The sequence below is a fragment of the Triturus cristatus genome, chromosome 11 (genome assembly GCF_964204655.1).
Source record: "Triturus cristatus chromosome 11, aTriCri1.1, whole genome shotgun sequence".
NCBI classification, from domain to species: Eukaryota; Metazoa; Chordata; class Amphibia; order Caudata; family Salamandridae; genus Triturus; species Triturus cristatus.
In genome coordinates, this window is record NC_140594.1 from 571,353,905 (window position 1) to 571,370,385 (window position 16,481).

Consider the following 16,481-nt stretch of genomic DNA (forward strand, 5'->3'; position numbering starts at 1 on the left):
AGTGATATTAAATTGCACTAGTTCTCCATCATTTGTAGCTTCACAAAACACCTATTTTGTTTGCGGTAATCAGGCATATGTCTGGCTCCCTAAAGGATGGTCAGGCAGATGCTATATTGCATTTATTCTTCCTCCCACTTACCTTGCACCATCTGATTATCACAGGACACATCAACTTAATAAACGGGAAGTACAGGTTGACTAGACAGATACCTTGCTGCAGCAATTTATTGATGCAATGAAGGGTATAGTGCCTTTTTGGGGTCCTATGGCCAATAGTGTACAGGTGCGCCAATTGATCAGAGTAGTGGAAGCTGTTATTAATGAGACTACTAGTGCACTCAGTAACATTACTGTAGAAATTAAAGCTACCCGCCTTGTTTCCCTTCAAAACCGGATTGTATTAGACATTGTTTTAGTACAGAATGGGGGGGTATGCAAATTGATTGGCAGTTCCTGCTGTGTATATTTTCCAGATAATGCTCCAAATGTGAAGTTGGCCATTCAAAAACTTCACAAAATTGCAGCTGAAATACATCAGGATACTGGAGAATGGACTTGGTCAGGTTGGTTAGAGAAGTACTGCTCACATGGGGTTGGAAACTATTAGTGATAGCCTTGGTTATAGGAGGGATTATTTTAGGGTGCTATCTATGTGTCAGTTGTCTTCCCATGTGTTGCAGTATGCTCCTTTCAGCCTGCAAGCCCCCTTCAGTTTCTGTTTCACAACAGAATATGCTTATGATGCAAGAAGAAGAAATAGGGGATTTAATGAACATTAGTGTTAGTGCCCTCACAGATTAGCCTTCTTACAAAAACCCATTTGTTTCTTATTTTCTCTGTTAACAATCCTATAATGGTGAATATCTGAAAATGTAGTACTGTCATAATATGAGAGGCCAAACCAAATTATCTATTACTGATAGAAGGCAATTGGTAAATGTTGAACTCATGTTCTAGGACCATTTGAAGAAATGTTTATATAATACGAACATGAGTGCAGACATTTTTTTTAAATCAACCTGACTTTGTACAATGATTGTTTGAGGAATTTTCCATGCACTTCTGACATTGTACTTTCTTTTATTTTTTTCTCTCTGTGTCCTTGGAAAAGTACAGAGTTGCTGTTAGAATAATTACACTTTGTTAATCATTTGTGTTTCTCTGAGATGGAAAGTCACGTTGGGCTTTTTCCATTCAATTTGCAACTAAGCAATGGATCGTGATCCCTTATCTTGAAAATGTAGTGTGGTTAGCTATTCTTTTTGTATGTATAGCTGGAAGGAATTTCCCAATGGATTAGAGGGAGGGAAGTAAAGGGGTGTAGGCAGACTTGTTTTAAGTATAGTATAAATATGAAAAAAGAATTCTGTGTGGTCATTCATTACCTATACTGAATAACTTTTTCCTTGTGGGTCGTGCATCTGTTCAAGCTTGAATAAACCAAATGCTTTACCTCCAACTTCCTGTACTCATTTTAAAGTAAAGTCGACAAGAGGTGCGTTTTCTCAGATGCAAGTTTTTCGATTCACCTAGCAACCCATTCTGTCCAGTAATTCCACAAAAATATTGCTTAAGGTTTTTCTCAACATAATATAATTTCAAGCAAGGATGGTAGATACTGTCTCGCCTCAGGAAATGCATGATTGTTTGAGTGCACATCAATCTGTTAATTCTCTTACACCGAATTTTGTTATGTTTTTTCTGTAAACTAAACAATGCATGATAACCGGGAAGGGCACATTGTCATGGTATTGTCAGCAATAAGTATTTGCTCCTAACCAAACTTTGACATCAGGGCAAAACTAGGCGCAAGCTAACTTCTCAATTCTTTTGCTGCATTCAACACCCCCGCAAAAGAAATATTGCACTACTTTCAATAGTGATAGTAGGGACAAAGTTTGCTCTGTTTCCCTGTTACACAATTAGCAAAACGTGTCAAAAATCAGTTTGTTGTCTTTTCTATTCATGGATCAGGATTTCTTAAACATTCTACTACACAGGTAAGCCCATGGTTACACAATTCATCGTTGAGTAATATGTACCAAAACAAAGTGTGTCTTCCATTACCTATTCCACAAGCAGCAACATAGAGTAACCAGGCCCCTGATAGTTCTCAAAGTATTGAAGTGAATTGAGCAAAGTGCCTCATAGGCAGAATTCTAAATCTTACCCCAGTTCGTTTTTTTCTGCTATTAATCAGTGTAAGCAGAGAGTCACCACAGGAGTGAACACTTTAGTTGTGAATATAAATCTCAAATTTGTCTACCAAATGGGACAATTATGCACAATATACAATTCTTTGAATTTTACTTTGTGGGTCACCGGTTAGCCATAGACTCTGAACCATCATCAGTGTACTTACTGGTTGACATTCCCTAATATAAACAACTTCCATGTTATACCAAAGTTGTTTCTTTCAAGGGCCTGAACTTTTTAAGAGGGCAGGTTATGCAGCTCGCATGATAACCCCTCCAGCTACTCTCCCCGAACAACACAGCAACCCTCTCAGGGGAGATTATCCACTGCAGATGTGTAGTGGTGTCCACACGCGGCTCTTTTATGTTACCTTCCTGTGCCGCTCATCCTGGAGAGGGACAGCGGCCACGTTATAATAAGCAAAAGGCATTTATACCCATCATGCAAGCTTTGCAGATCACTACAGGGATTGAGTTAAAACATTTAAACCTTCTGACCTAGTTTATACTTCTACCATATGAACTTTCATATGTGCGGCATAAGTTATTTCTAAACGTATATCATGTCAATAAAGTATGTGATGTACTGTTTCTACTCCAAATATCGAAGGCATAGATGATTTGTTATGCTTTACTATATTTTTGTGTTGCCTCAAAGTAATCTGAACTAAGCCTGCTTAGTCAAGTAGATCTAATTGGTAGTTTCGAAAGATAGATTTCAGTGGAAAATGTTAGCCTCAGACAAACCTACTTAGAATGACCAGTGAAATTATACATTTTAAGCACCTTCCTGAACATTGAATTATTTTCTGTAATTTGAATGTGATCTTGGAAGTTTTTAACGCCTATGCACAGTCTATCAAAGGACGTCACCCCTCTTTATTCACCTTTGGGGTTCTAATCATGGACACTAGAGAGTCTTCAGGCAGTGTGTTTTTTATATTTCAGAAGGGTCTTTTGCAGATACATTTGGCCCTTTTTCCAAATAGCTTAGTAAATTATGGAAAAGACATGTAAGGGAACCTGGGTGCCAGTGGGATTGCAATGGAGCTGGCTAAGTAGCTGGAAAACATATTTTCGGGGCTTCAAAGGGCAGATCATATTTGCAATTCCTTGCATGCTTTTGCTGCTGCTTTGAGAAATAATACTCTGCAAGCCAACATAAAGGATATTGGCGAAGTGACGATGCAAAAAGGTGTGTTGCTGTGATAAGCGATGTAGTGTGTCCGCCGCAGAGAGTGGTTGCATGATTTGACCACATTTAGAACTTTGCCAATTTATTGAAAGGATTTGTTTGAAATACATTCTACGATTTCTAACCATAGTAGGGATTAAAAGGGCAGGCCCCAATATTTTTGTCCAGCTAAGCAACAGAAGCACTGACTCAACTGGAAGCAGCTTCCATTGGGACTCACTTAGGCTAGTATTCTGTTTCTTTTAACAAGTGGCAGGCCTGTACCAGTTCTCTTTAACTCATCCAACTGCACCGCTTAGTGGGAGTTCTCGCCATACAGCTGGATGTCAGTATTGATCTTCCTAATGATCCAAAGCATGGGTTGGGATTAGATTTTTTAAAAGGGAGCATGTAGTAGAGTTTTTATTCATTTATTACTTCTGCGTTTGTTTATTTATTTCTTGGCCAATAGGCATTACAGTAGGTATCTGTGGTTCACAGGGCAGATGTAAATGGATTGACCAAACAAAAAAAAATGAACATGAGTAGTAACTGATGGCCATGAGTGGATTTATTTATACATGGGCTGTGAAGAAAGACAGGGGGCATACAGGAATATACACATTTACAACGAATGAAGTCAGTAATATTCGATGATGATCACTTTTTCCTCCTACAATCAGAAGATGACCCTTCAGTACTGTTTCAAATCCTGGACTGAGGTGCACGCTTGGCTTACTGGTGGAATTGGTCTCCAGTGAAGTGGTCCTCGAAGAGGAAGTAAAATCCAGATTTAGTGCTTGGAGGTTTTGGTACTGTCTGAACACTTTGATTGGTGGATCATAGGTTGTGGGTAGGAGTTGAGTTAGTTATGGACTCGTAGAGGTACTCTTTAAATACATTTATAGATTTGAATATCAGTGAGCAATCTTCGAGAGATGAAAAGCATAGACAGCTGTATGCTTTGCATATGGTACTGGTAGAGAGGTCAACAACCTTATAGAGTCGGAGGAAATATGTGTGATGACCAATAGTAAACCATTACAGTAATTTAGCTTACTGAGTACCAGTGAACTGATGAATGATTCAGCTGTGTGGAATGGAATGAAAGGGCGGATCTTTCATTGACTTAGAATTTGGTAGTTTTTGCTGCAGTGGTGAGGATACAAGATTCCAGCCAGATGGATGGGTTTATTTGCCCATCAAGGTTCCAGGCAGAGGAGCCAAAGACAGACATGAGGGGACTGGAATTAGATGGGTGAGGGCACAGGTGTAGAAGAGGAAGATTATTTAACTAGGGGGAATGGTGTAGGGAGAAAAAAGAAGGGGGCACAGGATGATCCTTGAGGTGCACTTTTAAAAATAAAACACAACACGTTGGGAAGCCTAAAATCCAGCTAGGTCTTAATGCAAAATAGCAAGCAGCACAACAAAAGATCAAAGACAATTGCCAATGGAATTGACCAGGCCGCTCACGAGAAAAAAGTCACTTAAAGCATGGAGCTAAAAAACATAGAAACTCAAATCAGTATATATATGTTTTCTCTTGGTACGTTTCAAAGAAGCTTAATTACATGTTGCTCTGACTGAAACCGTATCTAATTTCCACATGCATGTCATATTTGAGAACACCCAAAAAATCTTTGAAGTGACTTCATGATGTACAAAACGCAGCAGCTCGTCTGCTTTGCCATATTCCAAGGCACTCTTCTGATTCTACTCAACTTTGCTGTCTTCACTGGCGGACCATTGAGAAGAGTATTCCTTTTAAATCATTATGCTTTATGCACAAGGCCCTGTATGGGTGTGACCATCCCAAGCTCAGGGCACTGGCGCATCTTGTTTGCCCTAAGTGTAATCTTTAGGCCGGGAACCAGTTCCTTCCTACCATACCTCCCTATAAACATGCAAGGCAAGGTGGCAAGTCCTTCTCTGTACTTGGCCCTATGATATGGGATGGCCTTCTCTAACAAAAAAGGGGACCTGCACTTCGTTTTTGGAGTTTTTCAGATTACTAAAAACTTGGCTTTTCTGAGACTTCTGCAACCCTTCCTCTAGCTGCAGAGCTAGGAACCTCTTTTTGGGTAGCCAAGCACTCTACAAGTGCTGTGATTGATTGATTGATTGAATGAATGATTGATTGATTGGTGTTCTCCCCGAGGAAAAGTTGAGGGGAAGATATTATTCATGTGTCCAATAATAATCTCATCATTCTCACAAAATCCCACTTACACTACAGGTTTGAAAGCAAGGTTACACTCGTAGGAAAAGTGCAATGTTCAAGCCTGAGCACTGTGCTTCTGGGCCTACTCAGTCATGAAAATTAGCTTGCATGTTCAGTGTTACAGACAGCCTAGAATTAATATAAAACAATATCCATATTTGAGTATCAAGGGACATGGCACCTTGGTTTGCTTGTTCAGAGTAACTCAAGCTTTCACATAATGATGCAAGTACCCACTCTATTGTCTTTGAGGAGTATTAAAAAACACTCTTTCTGGGGTACAAAACACAACACAATTTAACTCGCAAAGTATGTTTCTACCTAGCAGGCTTGTTGGAGAAGTGAGACTAAGAATAAAAGAGTGTTTATCACAAGTAGGCCTCACACAAGTGGACCACAATCCTGCGTCCTACATACAAACAAAGGACAATTACATTTGGACATTTAGTAGTTCAGGCGAAGAAACAAAGGAAGCTTATGGTCAATGGAAATAGAAGACAAGCTTTCCATGAACAATATTTACGCTGGGTTTAACACAATGGCTTAACGTGTAAATATGTTACATAGGTCGATGACGTTTCGATCCCCTTTAACTCAATATCAGGATCATCATCAGGACGGTATAATTATTTGCCTGAATATAACATACTGCCTTGAAAAGGCCTTAATCCTCAATAATGGTGGAGTAGAGATAATTAACTTGGCTTTAAGCGGCGCGGTGATCAATTGAGGGCACCTGCGTCTTTACGCGAAGGCTCGAGAGTGAGCCTGAGTGATTGGAGGCGGATGGCACTGGACGATAATACGATCCAGTGCGAGGCGGCAGTGGATTCCGAATGGAGGGAGTCCTTGGGCGCGATGGCAGTGGGCGCCACAAGGACTCCTTCCATTCGGAATCCACTGCCACCTCGCACTGGATCGTATTATCGTCCAGTGGCATCCGCCTCCAATCACTCTCGACCCTGCGTAAAGACGCAGGTGCCCTCAATTGATCACCGCACCGCTTAAAGCCAAGTTAATTATCTCTACTCCACCATTATTGAGGATTAAGGCCTTTTCAAGGCAGTATGTTATATTCAGGCAAATAATTATACCGTCCTGATGATGATCCCGATATCGTCGTCGACGTATGTAACATATTTACACGTTAAACCATTGTGTTAAACCCAGTGTGAATATTGTTCATGGAAAGCTTGTCTTCTATTTCAATTGACCATAAGCTTCCTTTGTTTCTTCGCCTGAACTACTAAATGACCAAATGTAATTGTCCTTGGTTTGTATGTAGGGCGCAGGATTATGGTCCACTGTATCTCTTTGTGTGCTCTTGAATATGCGTAACAATTCTTTGAATTATTAAATTGTTTGTCCAGCTGGACATCCTATAATATAGTACTGACCCTGGTCTATAATCATCATTATGTTATAAATGTTTTTTAAGGACCTTTGTGCATAATATAAAGTTGATACCCAAGGTCCTTAATTACCTTGTGTGTTCCCTTGTTGACTACAAAACATGAATATTAATGAGCCACTCAAAATTTGCGACCCCATTGGGAATGGCTAGCCCTCCCAGGGATGGTAGCCTGCTGGGCTCAGCAGACCTCCATGTCAGGGACTGTTTATCGATAAAGCAGTTTTTTTTAAATGCAGCCCGTTTTCCTTAAAGGAAAGCCGGATGCATTTAAAAAAAAAAAAAAAAAAAATGAAACTTTTTCATTTAATATTTTAAGGGCAGGTCGTGGTCCCACTGCCTGCCCTAAAAAAATATTTTTAGAGACAGTCACAAAGGGGAAGGGGTCCTTTGGGGATCGCTTCCCATTTGCAACTCCATTACCACCCTCTTGAAGAGAGCGGTAAATTGCGAGTGTTTTGCGACCGTAATTGCGGTCACGAAACATTCATGCATGGCTAGAGAGTTGCTATTAGGAAGGGAACGCCCCTTCCTAATAGCGAGTCGCAAAAGACTATTTTGCGAGTCGCAATTTTTTGCGAGTCGCAAAATAGTATTTGTACATGGCCATGTAGGTTTTTGCGTGCGCAAACGGGTCGCAAACCCGTTTGCGCACGCAAAACTGGCCGTACATCTAGCCCTTAGAACCTCACAAGCTGTCCTAAAATTAGGGGCAAGGATTCGGAGTGATTTGATGATACCCAGGTTGGGCCTGCCATATTGGAGGCAGTATCAGGCAATTTTACTTCTTGTTACTCCAGCTGACCACAAACAAAACAAGAACCTGCTAACTGTAAGGCCTCTCTTTGGTGCTTTCCATTTCCTCTGCCAATTCTACCTCCTCCCTGACATCCCTGTCCCTCCCCCCTTTGTTGAGCTCCTTGCTCCGCCCTTTTAACCACTTGCTGCATATTTTGCAATTTCAGTTACAGTCTGCCACCTAATGTATAATGCTGTCAAAAGCATCGTGAATCCCCCCACCCTGGCTTTAGTAACTACATAGGGGGTGAAGTTCTTGTTGGGCCTCTGTTTTTTCTGCAGCTCTGCCGACAAAGACTCATAATTAATGTGAAAGGGTGGGAGGGAGAGTGGAAGGAAGAATGGACGGATGTGTGAGTGAAAGGGTGAATGGATGGGTGAGTGAAAGAGTAGATGGGGAGATGACTGGATGAATGAGTGAAAGGATGGCTGTAAGGATGGATGAGTAAAAGGATGACGGGATAGATGGGTGATAGGGTTAAAGGATGAGTAAAAGGGTGGATGGCTAAGTGAAAGGGTTGATGGATGTCTAAGTGAAAGGGTGGATGGATGAATGGATGGGTGAAAGGGTGGATGGATGAGTGAACGGATGGATGCCTGAGTGAAAGGTATATGGATGAATGAGTGGATGGATGGGTTGGTGGATGGATGGGTCAGTGGCTGGATGAATGGGTGCAAGGGTGTATGGATGAGTGGAAGGTTGAATGGATGGGTGGATGGTTTAGTGAAAGGGGGGCTGGGTGAATGAATGAAAGGGTGGAAGGATGAATAAGTGTAGGGGAGGATGAATGGATGACTGAGGGAAACGGTGGATGGCTGGATGAGCAAAAGGATGGATAGATGGTTCAAAGGATAGATGGTAGGAAGGATGAGTGGATGGATGGATAGGTATGATGGATAGGTTTGGAGATGGATGGGTGGATTTGGAAAGGGCATTGTGAACACTCCGCTTTTGCAGCTACAGCGGGGATGGCGTTCTTGATTGGCCTCATCTGTCAACAACTCGGCAGACAAAGGCTCATAATTAATGTGAAAGGGAGGGTGGGTGGGTGGGTGAGTGAGTGGAAGGATTGCTGATAGATGGAGGTATGAGTGAAAGGGTGGATGATTGATAGTTGGATAGGTGAATGAGTGCAAGGATGGATGAGTAAAAGAATGGGTGGATGAGTGAAAGGGATGGTAGAAGGACGTATGGCTGGACTGATGTGTGAAACGGTGAATGGATGGATAGATAGGTGAAAATGAGTGAAAGGGGAAATGGATGGGTGGAAGAGTTGATGAATGAGTGAAAGGAAGGATGGCTGAGTGAAAGGATGGATGAATGAGTGAAAGAAAGGAGGGATTGATGGGAGGACAGGTGGATGGTGAAAGGGTGGGTGGATGGATAAGCAAAAGGATAGATGAGTGGAAGGATGGATGAGTGAAAGGGAGAATGGATGGATGGATGGATGGCTTGAGTGAAAGAAAGGACGGATATGTATGATGGATAGGTTTGGAGATGGATGTATAGGTTTGGATATAGATGGGTGGATGGATGGTTGGACGGACAGAATGGTGAGGTTCTGAAAGATGGATTAAAGTATGAAAGGATGACAAAAGGTAAAGGTGAAATGGTGGATATCAGTGGATGGATGGAAGTATGAAAGAAACAATGGATAGATACTAGGATGGAAGAGACAAGAGAGCTCTTCTGAGGAGGGTCACAATGGCTTGCTTGGTGCCATAGGAGCTTTGGTTCAAAGTTAAGGGTATTTTGAGTTTCTGGTTACTCCTTTAATGGTAGTCAATTGAGTCTTAACATTCAGCAATAATCTCTGCACAAAAGCAGCTTCCACAGCTTATTAAGCCATCTGTGTCAAACAGGCTACACCTGAATAGCTTTCAAACACATCTTTGAGCCTGCTAAATAATCAGCTAGTGCCGCACCATTATTCTGCTTACAACTAGAAACTTTAGTCCAGTTAGTTTTCACTGAGCATATCTCTGGAATCACATTCAACAGCACATCCTTCACTGACTCAACCCTCAATCATTCCTAGGAGCCGCCCTTGGCCATTGCGCTTTCATCACCAGTCTTTCACTTGGTTCAGTAGCCACAATCATTTATAATTACTGAGTTATATCTGCCCAATTGGGTCTGTGCACCTGAAAAACATTCTGCAATTCTTCTCTAAATGGAGTTACATATTCCCGAATATTGGGGAGTTGTTTCTTTGTGTTCCTAACCTCTATTTTTATTAACTGTATTTATTAATATAATGCCGCCATGTGGTTGCATTTAAGCGAAGGTTACCCTGTCCTAGAAGAAAACCTTTATATTAATAATTTTACTGCCTCATTTTTATTGAGAATGATGTGAGGAGCCAAGTGAAAAATATTTTCACATTTTTTAAAGTTTTGTCTCTTTTACGTGGATTGTAATGATTTAATTAATCAAATAATAAAGTACTAGTTATTTGTAAGGGTTCATTAAATCAGATGGTTCATTAAATATTATGTAGAGTTCAAACACAAAGATTTATATTTACATTGAATGTAGCACATCAGTATCATTCCCTTTGAATCACCTTTTTTTGCACGGCACTGGCCATTATTTAGTCAACTGCCTTTGGTGTAAAAGGAAAACCACTTGCCTTCTTCAACTGCCCCATATATATGTTGCAGGTACATTAGTATTTACATAGGGCTGATTTCGCTGGAGTGCACCAGATAAAGAGGCTGTGAAACAGGTTAGGATTGTGTGCATCAAGTGTGATTTTATGTGTTTGCAGCACAAATTTAAATTACACAAATAGCTGTAATTCTTCTAAAAGTGATTTGATCAGAACTGTACAATCCTTGGAGAAGGCTAGATTGGAACCAAAGTCATCTGATTCTCATGTCAACAACTTAACCACTATACCACATCTTCCACCAAACTATTGTGTTGACATTCTGGTCTCTTCTAACACTCGCCTCACAGACTGAGCCTCTGTTGCCCCGCTTCCTTGTATTTTTCAATGCGCCCATGAACTGCACACATTTCGTGTGACTGTTCCCATGTGCTCTCTGGGTCCCTGGGTCAATGGCCCTCCCTACCATGTATAAATAATGGGGCTTGTAAGGAACGTTTTCGATAACGTTTGTGTCTGACTCAGCAAGTCAAACCTAATGCTTCAACCTTTGCCTACACTTTCCATCTCAAATTGGCCTTTGAAAAAGTGTTAATATAGGATGAAAATAAATTGCAAGATTTCTGCTTACCTATGACACAAGCACATTCCACAGCATAGTCATTCTTTTAGTTCATCTCAGTACATGTTAGCAAGTCTGTAATAGAAAATAACTTGTTGAGTTGCAAGTACAGTCAGGTTTGTATCTCTCTGAAGACAAAATGGGTGGGAAAGGTAGCCAGGAGGAGAGAAAGAGGTGAGAAATGAGGGCAAGTAAAAGGTGCCAAAAGCTTTAGCGAGGAATAGGCAGAAATACTGGTGCATATGCCAGGTGAGAGCTAACTATAGGGACAAAGAGGAGAGAGACCATGGGCCATATGTAGGTAGGGACCCATTTACCACTTCATAAATACCGAATTTTACCGATTCGGTATTTATGAAGTGGTAAATGATATTTAGGTAATGAGTCGGTATTATTTACCGATTCGGTAAAAGTCGGTAATTACCGAATCGGTATTTACCGATTCGGTAATGAGGCATACCTTCCCATTGATGGGAAGGTATGCCTCATTACCGAATCGGTAAATACCGATTCGGTAATTAGGGGAACACATGCAAGGGTGGCAGGGTGTCACATTGACACCCTGTTGCACCCCTGAGACGGCCATGTGTGCACATGTGGCACACATACATGCCCTAAGGGCATGTATGTCTGCCACATTGCACACGTCTAAGCGCTTTAAAACGCTTAAACACATCCATTCATTATTTACCACCAACTAATAGTTGGTGGTAAATACCGATTCCAAAACACACACACACACTCCCCCTACATCTCATTTCTGTATTCGGAATTTACCGAATCGGTAAAATTACCGATTCGGTAATTTTACCGATTCGGTAAATTACCGAATGCAGAAATGAGCCCCCTACATCTCAAAAGCCAAAATACCGGTCGGTAACGGTATAATTACCGAAAATCGGCCGTTACCGACCGGTATTCGGCTACCTACATGAGGCCCTTTGTGTGTGAAATATGACTCAACTGTGGAGGTAAAATGATTGATCCCTGGCTCCCACACAAGCAAAAACATATCTGAACTCGAAGTACCTTGAATGATCAGTAGCTCAGTTAAAGTAAGAATTTGTTACATTTAAAATCCAAGATTTTGCATCTGATCATGTGTTCACCATATACCCACAAATATTGTCCGATCTAGCCCAGGCAAAATATCACCAACTATTGTTTTGCACCTGCAAACAACAATGCCACACAGAAATTAAGCTGGTTACATTGATCCACACAAAAACAAATACAAATATGGACTTCCGTCCATCATATATGTGGCCATTGAGCATTCACCAATAAATAACAGTATGATATATTTTAGAACAAAATTTAACAGCAAATATGTTCTAAGACGGGTCACTGCACCATCAAAGGAGGAAATACAGACCTGAACCATGGAACATAGAAAAACAACCTAGACCCTCGAACAGATATGAGCATGTTCACCACAAATCGAATTGTCGTGTAGTTCCTATGAATCTATATAGGATCTGCACGTTTGGACAACATAAAATATGGGATTGGTGTCTAGACTGATTGCAGACAGGGGATTTTAATTGTACCATGTGCAAATATAGTAATGAAAGAGTATGTGGTATTTGGGATACTGATGATCAACCTTTAGCACATTTTATTCATACCCCCCAGGGAGAGGTACTGAACACTGTCACTGTGGAGAACAATCTGGAAAGTTTAGCCATTGACTTTGTAGCTCGGTGTCCAACTTTTATTGGAGGGGGGAGAGAAAGTACCATTGATTTTATGTTTATTTCCAAGGAGTATTTTTCCTTAGTATTTGATTTTGTTATAAAACCTGAGTTAGTAAGTGACCATAACCCACTAATAGCGAAGTTTAAAGCTATAGCCAAAACAGTAGTGGGTGATAACCGTCGCATTGAATATACCCGGAATAAGGGTGTGAGGATAAACTAGGGGGAAATTAACCCAATTCTATTTGAGGAAGAAATCATTCAATCAAATCATGACTTGAGCTTAGCTTGCCTAGAACATGACACCTCCCCAGCCATACTAGTACAAAATTTTGAACGGCTCAGTTCCATCATAGCCAATAAACGTACACGTCAGGCTAAGTCCAAACAACTTCGGGAGTTTTGTTGGTTCAACGCAGAATGCTCTAGGGTGCACAAGTTCTTAATAAATGCCCTGAAATTAATGCCTCAAGATAGAGAACATATAAAGCAGGCGAGGTGTTTATATAAAACTAATATTAAGGTCAGAAAAGAAGAACTAAGGCACATTGCCTGGCAAGACTTGGAGAGGGCTAGTGCCCTAAAAGATACAAAAAGTTTCTGGGCAGTTATTAACCGCCTCCAGTTTACAGAGGAAGTAAGAAAGTGGAGTGCAAGATTCTGGGTGATACTTGGGAAACACATTTTACTTCAATTTTTAATCCAAATCGTACGGAACTAGCTGTAGGGCACGAGGATCCAATAGTCGACATGGCACAAGTAATAGAACTCAGTAGTTTACTTACAGTGGCAGAGGTGGAGGAAGCACTTTTAAAAGGAATAGGTAGAAAGGCCCCAGGCCCAGATGGAGTCCCACTGGACTTTTTTAAGCGGACTGTAAATCTCTGGGCTCCCGTTGACTAACCTGTTTAAATCCATTATTGTTGGACCAATCCCTCTGTCGTGGAAAGAGGCTATAGTTGTCCCAGTGTTCAAAAAAGGGAAGAGAGATGACCCCGCCTGCTACAGGCCCATTTCAATAATCGATTCCACGGTGAAGGTACTGAGCAGGGTAATCCTGGCACGTCTGGAGACATAGGCCAGTGTAAGGGGGGTAATCTCTAAAACGCAATATGGATTTCGAAAAGGATTAGGAACTACAGAACAGTGTCTGAATTTGTCCTTGATCACGGGCAAGTACATGAAGGCAAAGAGTGGCTCTGTTCACCTTGCCTTCATGGACTTGTCAAGTTCCTTTGACACTGTCAACAGGGGGAAACTGTGGGTACTGATGGCAGAGATGGGTTTCGAAAATGCATTAATTCTTAAAAAGATTACATTCGAACACCTCTGTCTCAATAAGATTTGGCCCTCACAGGGAAAGAACAAAACCTATTGCTTCAACAGAAGGAGTGCGCCTAGGGTGCATTTTAGCCCCTTTCCTCTTTTTAGTATACACAAATGGTCTGGAGGATTTCCTGTTGAGGCAAAAAATTGATTTCCCCCAAGTCAAGGGGCAACCGGTTGCGTTACTTTCGTACGCAGACGACAAGGTCCTTATGTCGTTGACAGCGAACGGCTTACAAATTTCCCTGGACGCCTTTACAAATTATATGGCGACGTTAGACTTAAAGGTTAACTTTTCAAAGTCTTATATAATGGTCTGGCCCAAAACATACAAAATCCAGGAGTTTTAATGTCAGAGGCAAACCGGTCAAAAGGGTGGAAAACTTTACATATCTAGGAAATATGTTTAGCAGGGATCTTAAATGGGATTTTTTAATTACAATGAGGGCCCAACAAACTCATAGAGTAACAGAGGGGCTTTTTAGGTTTGCTAGTAAGCTAGGTCATAGGCCGGTGCCACAGTTTGTTACTCTATATAATGCAAAATGTGCATCGGTGGCATCATACGGGGCAGGGGTTTGGGGTCATCAAAAAAGCCGCTTGTTACAAGTGGTAGAAAATAAATTCATAAAACGCTTATTGATGATCCCAAACAGTACGGCCACCTCTTTCTCTCATCGAGAGATAGGGTTGGATTACCTGGAGGATCGCATTAGCTCTGCCCCTTTGCTTTTATTGTCTAAAATTTGGTTGAAAGAAGAACTACAGTTTACTAGGGAAATAATGGAAGACTGCCTTAACCTTGATAAGGTGATGACTATTCCCTGGTTTCGGTATGTGAAGGAAAGATTTTATGACATTGGGCTGGGTGAGTTTTATGAAAATCCAACAAATATCCCCGTAAATGCCAAAGGCATAATCAAGAAGCAATACGGGGACTGGGCACACGTGAAACATTTTCAGCAAGATTCGCCTGGCCCGAAATGTGCCTTTTTGTCTAACCAGCAGTATTATCTAGCCTTTTCTACAAATTGTCCGATGCGTTTTTATTTAACCAGATTTCGCCTTGGCACATTGCACTTTTTGCTTGCTTTTCCTAGACAAACCGGGTGGGTGGAAACCTTTAGTTTCTGTCCCTGTGATAATAGTACTCCCCAGAGCACTATGCACCTTGCACTCTTTTGCACACTCTATGATGATCCGAGAAGGAGATTTTTGAGACCAATACTAAAAGATATCTCTCCATGTACATACCTAGAGGGATATGAGTGTTTGCAACTATTGGAAAATTCTACCGTTTGTTCTGCAATGATAAGTTTCATTAAAGTAGCACTGGGTATTAGAAGACGATATGGAATGTAGTAATTGAATCGGGCAGGGAAATGAAATGATTTTAGTCTACGGAAATTATAATGTTCTTAGCATAACTAGTGTTTTAAATTCCCAGGCAAAACTTTTCTTTTTTTGGCTTCAAAGGTAAATATGGTCTTCTCCTCAAAACGCACTTAGCACTTTATGTATAATGATAACCTAGCTTGTAATTGAACCTTACATGAATTTTATTATTTCTCACCGTGATAAATTATTTATATCATATTGTGATGATTTATGATAAATGTTTTAATGTTTTTATACTTGATGTTTTTTAGAATGCTTTTATGGTTGTATACTAACCAAATAAAGCTTGTTTTGAATTGAATTGAATTGAATTGATTGCAGACACCCCCACCGGATATGTTCGCCTTTGGACCAGCTAGCTCACACTGCCACTATGTGCCCCTCTTACCAGGGAGTGAATAGTTTCTGGCAACTATCGAACATGACAACCCTGACCCCTCAGGGATCATGAAAACAATACAGTACTTTTCGCTCAGTCACTTGTTCTCACTTTGTCTCAGAGAGATACACAAAATAAACGAGGGGGACATTTTCAATAAGCATTTATTGAAACCAGCGTCATTCTAGTGTAAAATATGTGTGCTGCAACAACCATAAGACAGAAACAGATATATACGGTTATAAGCACCAACAGAGTAAATAGATGGTAGAATTCTACCATAGTGCTAAAACAATGAATATATGCAGGTATATAAATGCATGAAAGTAATAATGCATATTTCTACAATGCTTACCCTAACTAGATATACCTAAATGTACCTAGCATGTATGTATGTGTATAGCCAATAATCCCCCTAGGAAAGAGCCAACCACATTACCTGATGTGAGAGAATGAAGGACCCCGTCTTGGTCTCGAGTTGGACACCCCTACAAGGGATGTCAGACCACTGAGTGCTGGAGTATCTACGTGCAGGGACCTCAGCGTCTTGTGCCAGCGTGTCAACATGTAAGTCTTTCTCCTCTGTATTGCCCAGCAAAGATGTGGTGCATATATACTCAAAAGGTACACTCAGAGGTTCTA

General features: G+C 40.9%; 1 protein-coding gene across 7 annotated transcripts in view; it reads right to left on the reverse strand.

Moving 5' to 3' along the window:
- Positions 1–16,481, reverse strand: part of ZBTB38 (zinc finger and BTB domain containing 38) — a 308,287-nt gene that overhangs the window by 143,316 nt on the left and 148,490 nt on the right. For 6 of the 7 annotated variants that reach the window (XM_085633677.1, XM_085633670.1, XM_085633676.1 and 3 more), the window contains exon 2: positions 11,049–11,114. The exons of the other annotated variant lie outside the window; for it this stretch is intronic. The gene's annotated coding sequence lies outside the window, so the exon portion shown is untranslated. The remainder of the gene's footprint in view (positions 1–11,048; positions 11,115–16,481) is intronic. 7 annotated transcript variants of the gene reach the window in all.